The sequence below is a fragment of the Saccostrea echinata genome, unplaced genomic scaffold (genome assembly GCF_033153115.1).
Source record: "Saccostrea echinata isolate AGI-Se365-2 ecotype Australia unplaced genomic scaffold, CSIRO_AGI_Sech_v1 ptg000033l, whole genome shotgun sequence".
NCBI lineage: Eukaryota > Metazoa > Mollusca > Bivalvia > Ostreida > Ostreidae > Saccostrea > Saccostrea echinata.
Genome location: NW_026889782.1, coordinates 33,581,206 through 33,589,322, shown reverse-complemented (window position 1 = coordinate 33,589,322; position 8,117 = coordinate 33,581,206).

Here is an 8,117-nt window from a genome sequence, read left to right as displayed (position 1 = left end):
TTTGATTAAATTTGGCTCCTTCAAAAGATGACATTTCTGCAAGACACGAAATGTGTCTGGAATTTGTTACTAACTGTATCATATTTCTTTGCATCATCTTCCCCCAATCTAAATGAGTGAAAAATGTCCTCAGCCTCGTTTCCCATTGCGTAAATAAGGGTGTTAACCTGAATTGTCTCATCTTTCCTACTTAAGCCTGAAACTATTCTAAACCTTTCAAACCGTTTTATCCATTTTGGCCACTCCTCAGGTTTTGTGAAGGTAAAGTTTTCTTGCGGTTGAACCTGGTTCGACCCCATCATAAACAAAGAAACTGTACCGGCGCGAAAAACACTGGACAGATAATGTCCGTAAACACTGGATGTATCTGTGCACGCGAACTATGCACCGACTCCGCAGAACTGCTGATACTTCTCGCCAGGAAAAAAAACACATTAAAAAGCCACTTCTGACACCATGTTATATTCTATGTTCATCATAATAACGAGGACTTCAAATACGAGCCATGCTGTTTATTCCCGTAACGTCACACAACCTTACATTAGATCATACATCGAATGTTTCCTAAACCCCCAGATGTATATTATCATATTACAAATTATCCTTCAATAACTACCATCTTTGTAAAATCAATCTTCTACGAAATAAATATTGCTAATGAAAAACATGAGAGTGATAAATTTAAATAACATTAAAAAAATATTTGTTTAAAAGAACAACTCAAACGTTTCAACTTTACGTGTTTAATATCAAATAATTAATTATAGAGTTTACACAAAAATTAACCATTCCATAATAATTGATTAATAAGTTATTATTATAGTAATATGTAGTTATACAAGCATATATTATTACAATAGTAATATGTAGTTATACAAGCATATATATGTTTTTATCATCTAAACTAAATACACGTACAATTAAAGTCTAGTAAAATTTATATTGAGTACTCAGTATATTGAAAAGTTAATCTGATGTCCATTCTTGAGAACTGTACACATAAAAAAAAATAATGTCCATCGTTAATCTCGGTAAAGAGAATAGACAGGCAGGGTGACTGCAAGGGACTTTCTGCACTATTCTTAGTTTTTCTTGATATAAACTAGATAAGTTAGCACCTTTAATTGAATGTCCATTTCCGGTTTACTGGTGTACTAGTAGTATTTTAGACAGTACTGGTAATGAACAGTTTATACACGGAAACAAAATTCACCCTCCGTATTCTGAAAAAGACCTCCAGGTAGTTAATCAGAGTGTCCATCTGTTGGATATTGACACTCATAGCCTCCTTTTGTTCTCTCAGAGATTGCAATTCCCTGTAGAAAGGATAGGGGTGCACTGCAGGCATTCTTTGCACCATGCATTCTTCGTTTTAGTGTATGGCGTCTTCTTTAAATGAATAAAAACGTATTAGTCACGTTTATCCCTCAAAAAGAAAAAAAAGTTATAGATGCTATCACACAGTCTATCTTCACCGGTGCTTTCTAGATCTGATCTAATACACTTAGAAATTATTTCACAAAAATTAGAGCTGCATTTTCCTTTTAATTATATATAATATTATATTTGATTAAAAAGACTAGTTGTCAAAATATTGTATGTGAACTTCTCTAGAAAATAGAATTATATGCCCACCTTAGTTCGGTTAGGATTGAATCCTCAACGCCTTTGTGTGGGGGACTGACATGGAGAGATGGGTGTAAAAGCAGAGTTGTATGATGAAGTGATACTCTCTGATTCTTTAGGTGGTGTTATGTAGGGATAAAGTCTGAGTAAGTATCTGTTGATTTGTCTGGTTTTCTAGTAGAACTGCAGGGTGCAGAATTTGCTTTCTTGAGAATGATCTTTACTGATGGGATGGTCTTTACTGATGACTCCGGGCATGGCGTGGCCTCGTTCTCAGATGTCAGGTACTTCTGAAAAAGTACACTTTGGTCGTCCATGTCCGAAATGTCAGAGGTTGAGGATATTTGTTCTTCTTGTGGAAAGTTGCTAAAGTATATATGTAAATACATCAGGGAAGCTAATTTTCAATGATTTATCGGATTATTTACATTGAGAAAATATTGTTAATATATAATTCTGTAATATTTACGAAATATAACCCAGGATATTATTACTTCTGTTTGTCCTTACTTAGTTCGCTATTTGACTCATAGCTTAAGATTTACTTACCCAGAATCAAAGTTTTTCAAATCTAACTCGAGAAATTCTTTGAAGACGTGTTTTGTTGTTGTTGTGCGGTATCCTGTTGTTCTTGTGTAGCTTTCGGTGGTTGTTGAGGTAGTTCTCGCAGTACGGGGTTCTTGCTTCTCTCTTCAATTTTCTTTCCAATATTCCTGTTATTAAAGAAAGGATATTTCATATTTTTTATCTCCATACATATTAGATTTATCACACAAAAGTAAACTCAACTAGAAGGCTTTTTGAAAAAACAACTCTATATATCAGAAATTATGTGTACTACACTGACTAAAACATATAAGATATTCTGTCCCTTAATTTTTTGTTCACAGAAATGTTTCTTTTTAGAAAAAAAAATGATGGGCGCGTTTTTATATATTAGACTCTATTCCGTGTTGAATGATAGACAACTCTGATTAAAAATATTTGCGTTTACAAAAGACCCTCGGAATTACCCTTTCTTTGGTCGTTAGGTTTCATATCTTATACACGTTAAACAATACTTTAAAATAAACTACTCAACCACACATTTAATTATTTAGAAACTCTTATAAAGAATATATAGGCCCGGGGGGTAGGGCGGGGCCACAAGGGACGATCAAAGTTTTACATAGGAACATATAGGAAAAATCTTTAAAAATCTTCTTATCAAGAACAGCAAAGCCTTGATTGATCAAAGTTTTAAATAGAAATATATAGGAAAAATCTTTTAAGATCTTCTTCTCAAGAACAACAAAGCCATGATTGGTCATATTTATATGGAAGCATCCTCAGGTAGTGTAGATTCAAGTTTGTTCAAATCATGACCCCCGGGGGTAAGGCAGAGCCACAAGGGACGATCAAAGTTTTAAATAGAAATATATAGGAAAATCTGTTAAGATCTTCTTCTCGAGAACAACAAAGCCATGACTGGTCATATTTGTATGGAAGCAGGCCACAATAGGGAATCCAAGTTTTACATTGAAATATATACGAAAAAATCTTTAAAAATCTTTTTTCTCAAAAACACTGGGTCAGAAAAGCTGAAACTTATGTGGAAGCACCCTGGGGTAGTGTAGATTCTAAATTGTCCAAATCATGACCCCCAGAGGTAGGATGGACCCACAGTAAGGACTCGCAAGTTTTATATTGAAATATTTACAAAAAACTCTAAAAAATCTTCTCAAGAACCACTGGGCCAGAAAAGCTGAAACTTACGTGGAAACATCCTTGGGTAGTGTAGATTCTAAATTGTTCAAATAATGATCCCCAGGGGTAGGGCGGGGCCACAATAGGGAATCCAATTTTTACACTGAAATATATAGAAAAAAAAACTTTTTTTAAAAATCGTCTTCTCAACAACCACTGGGCCAGAAAAGACGAAACTTATGTGGAAGTATCATTGGGTAGTGTATATTTTAAATTGTTCAATTCTTGACCCCCGGGCTAGGGTGGGACCACAATAGGGACTCCCATTTTTACATTGAAATATATAGGAAAAATCTTTTAAGGTCTTCTTCTCAAGAACCACTGGACCAGAAATACTTAAACGTAGTGTAGATTACAAATTGTTAAAATCATGACCACTTGGGGTAGGATTGGGCCACAATAGGTATTTCATGTGAAGAACAGCAGGCTAAAGTTGGTCAGGTGAATGTTGTGGCCCATGGCATTTTGTTTGCAAAAATCTCATAATTAAAATTTAAACAAGCTCTCTTTGTTTTTATAAGAGTTACACTTTAATTGTTTAACAAATACGGGTCACTGACAAGACACATTCAAATGGCTTCAGGTAAGAAATCAATAACGGGTATATATACTAGCAGCAGGAAAAGAAAGGATAAATGCGAGCGTTTGATGTTCTGCATATAGATAAAATGTGCAGTAAATATTATATTTGAAATCAAACACATTTGATACATATTTTTATTACTACGTATTGTTAATGATTCAATAATTTGTTATATAATGGTGATAGCGTAGATTAAATATTGTACCGGCTAGCAGTCTCTCAAAGACAAATAGGAAAATGACATGAAAAATTAATTTCATCTGTAACGGTCCCCGTTACAATTAATACTAGTTTATTTCAACATTGGGTCTCATTTCAAAATGCTCACCAAAAAGAAGGGGATTACAATCCTAGAACATTCACGGGTATCACTTTGAACGAAATAGTTTATTTTGATAAATGCTTCAAAATCAATGTTAAACTCTTTTCATTGAACGAAAGTCAATCGGCACAGTCTGTCTTCAAATCCATGTGTAAATTTTCAGACAATTTTTTAAAATCTATATGAGCACCATCTGTCTTACATCTCGAATTTTAATTCTTACGCCAAACAATTTTAGTGCAAAACTTGTCGTCGTTATTTCAATTATCTCAAAAATATGAAACAACATCAGCGTGTTTGTTCGAAAAAAAAAACAAAAAGAAGATGTCAGGGAGGGTTTCATTTTTCTCCAAGTACTGTGTTTGATAAATTAAATCAATTTGGTGTAAGCGTTCCCGAGAACGAAAGAATATACGAGCTGTTTTTAGTAAGTGACTTCGAGTCCATTCTTGTACCTGTTAACACAGAAAGTTCTGGTAATCAGCAATATACAGATACTCATGTACCCATCTCTGTTAGCATCTATTCTAACGTAGATTGATATACCGAACCACATTGTATCATTGAACCAGATATCAACACTCTAGTCAAGAACATCGTCCAGAGCATGACAATGATAACTATTATGGCTGCTGAACTAGCAAAAGCAAAATTTGCCTACGTGTTTGAGGCAATCGATAGCTCTGTTTTCGACGACATTGCGGACGAAGACATAGCCGAGAACCTCCAACACGAAGACGATGTCGAAATAATGACGGACGAGGAAAAAAAATACGCAGAAAAATTAAAGTTGGAAATGGAAGAATACTGCGAACAAATGATTTGTATTGGTTTTAATCTAATTTTAGATTAATTTAATTTAATCAAAAGCTATCTCATCAAACATCTCGAGCTAGATTCGACAAATGGCACATTCACCGTCAAGCGAAATAATGCTTATACCTGTATATGTACTCATTTGTTAAAATTTTTAGATATTACTCAGTATCTGAGTCCCGGCATTAATTATTCAGGGTTCTTGCGTGCTTTCGATGTACAAGAATGTAAAGGGTTTTCTCCTTACCAATTTTTAGACTCTGTTGAAAAATTAAATTACCCCGAGCTTCCTCCACAAGAAACTTTTTATTCCTCTTTGAAAGGTTTAAATATCACGAAAAATACGCCTTTTGTCAGAACGTGTGGGAGGGAAAAAATATGACATATTGAGATTTTCTGGTTTGGTGTAATAATCTTGACGTCGAACCTTTTGTACAGGCCGTAATTTTTTTTTCAAAAGTACTAATTCGAGCGTCAAGTTGATATCTTTAAATGCAGTATTTCGGTGCCCGGTCTTGCGCGTCGGATGTTGTTTGACAGCGGAAGAAAGGAGGGGGCGAGTTTTGCATTGATCGATCAAGTCAACGAAGACTTATATAATACAATCAAGCAAAATATCACTGGGGGGCCTAGAATCAAATTTAAGCGTTTTTAATTAGGTCGGAAAGTTTTTCATTTGAGGAAATTCCCAGAAACCTTGTGGTAAGATCATCGGTTTCGATGCCATTTCATTCTATCTACACTGTATAGGGAAAGACGTAAGGTAGACGACGGGTTTAAAGCACAAAGGCGTGATCGATACACGCTTGCTTATGATTAATTAGAGTGGTTGAACCACAATTTTCAGTACTATATTGTACACAAGTTAAATTTCGGAAAGGAAAAGAAAATGGGTCTCTTTCAGGTCGAGGGCTATGACGAGGCTTCAAACACCGTGTTTCAATTTCAAGGTTGCTACTGGAACGGTCATCTTTGTTGGTTGACGCGTCATGTTCAAGACGACAAGTTAATGGAAAATCGTGAAAAGAAGACGCGCAAAACAACCCGCCTATCTGAACAAACAAGGAAGCAAGGTTGAAGAGATGCAAGAATGTATTTTTCTTAATAATATGCGCTCTAATTTGCGACTGAAAAAAATTACAGATTCTCTTAAGCCCAATATAAGTCAAGGTCGAATATCTCCGGAAGATATTGTTGCTGTGATGACTAAAACGTCGACTCCATCAAAGAAGTGCGGGCAAATTTAAAAAAAAAATTCGAAAATGTTTGGTTCTGCCAACTATACTGAAGAATGAAAGACGAGGAAAATTTAAAACCGTGCTTCATTAGAAATACTAGTTATATGCGGCAGAGCATAAATGGTCGAGCATATGATAACGCATGGCCAGATCTGCCCAGTATAACTAGGGCGTATCAAGAGATACAAAATATAAAGGTATTTTACTTCATAATAGTCATGTTTTATAAGAAATTGAACTATAAAGTCAATGGTTTAAGTAAAAAATGTATATTTAAATTGGTTTTCATTTTTAAATTCAGAAATCACAAGACATGGCCGAATATTTCCATTTGGTATTCCTGGCAGCTCACTATATAGTTTTCATTGAGTTATATATAGGCTATACAAGGGAGCTGTGTCAGGAAATTAGGGGCATCAGGGATTGTTGAATGAGGCATCAATACGATAGCATGATGGGACCTAACCATCGAATAAAGGTACTCCAATTCTTGAGGAAAAGCCCTTTCGTGGAGTGGGTGAAACTTTACAACATCCAGCGCCAACTCTTCAAGGATTAGGGGTTATCCGAGAGGGAGGCCTTGAAAGTGACCATCCCCGCCCTGCATTCCGTAAGATATAGACTCAACGATAATTTGAAACAATGCTTCTATCTCTTTTATTCTTTTCAACATTTTGCAAGACCTCCATAAACACACCATCAGGATTTGACCGCTTCAATTACTTAAGACTACTCTAAATTCGCTTCATATGTTTCGAAATGTTTTAAAAATTAGTATTAATAAAAGTCAATCGTTCATGTCAAAGGTATAGGTTTTTGACATCCGCAGCCCTCTGTGAATATACGTCAGATTTCTACTTCTTCACATGATTTGCTGAACTAAAGGTCATATACTTACGGTAATTAAATTTATTACATGTATTGTGCTATCAAACTCGAATGTACACATGATGCATAAAAAACCCAGCAAAGTCCTTCCATTATATAGAAATTTAAGACGGAAAAATTTTCGTTATTCATTTGAATAATTCTACACGACTATATATATATTGTATAATTAATATCTATAAAATCTACAACCGTGCTTCATTATATTGTAAACCTATAGGGTTTGAGACAATTATTTTAATCAGAAATTAAATATGTTAAACTATTTACAATGTACTTAAGATGGAGTGCACTGACCTATAATCCAATCGGGATATGAAAGTGTAAGACTTTTCCGTAATACTAAACAAACCTGGTAATCGGATTGAAGACAATGTAAGCTACCAGGATGTTTATCTATCTTGGGACGACGATGCAGGAACAGTAACGGAACATTGCTAAAAATTATCTTAACATTATTTTAACTTTTGCACAATACTAGAACGTTGGACTGAAGCTTATTAAAATTTATGTTTCAATTACAATTTATTTAATAAAATTCCAGGATTTTGCACAAATTTATTGAATAACTTGTTTACTTGAATCTGTTTGTCTATTTCATACGTAAATGAGTATTATGTATTGTACATTATAAAATACGATCTACGGCGCTCTTCAGGAGAGCCACTATACGATCAGCTTTACGACTCACAACTTTCAGTTAATAAACTCTTTGCTAACATTTTGGTTTCATTGGCTTACATCTACTAAGTCAATTTGGTGCCGTGACCAGGATCTGACGAAGTACAAGAAAAGACCGAAAGTAGAAAAGGGTACAACATTGTTTTCTTTTCTACCTTGTTTCTAACTGACCACTTTCATTGAAATTCTAAATTTGGAAAAAGTAATTTTTTTTTAA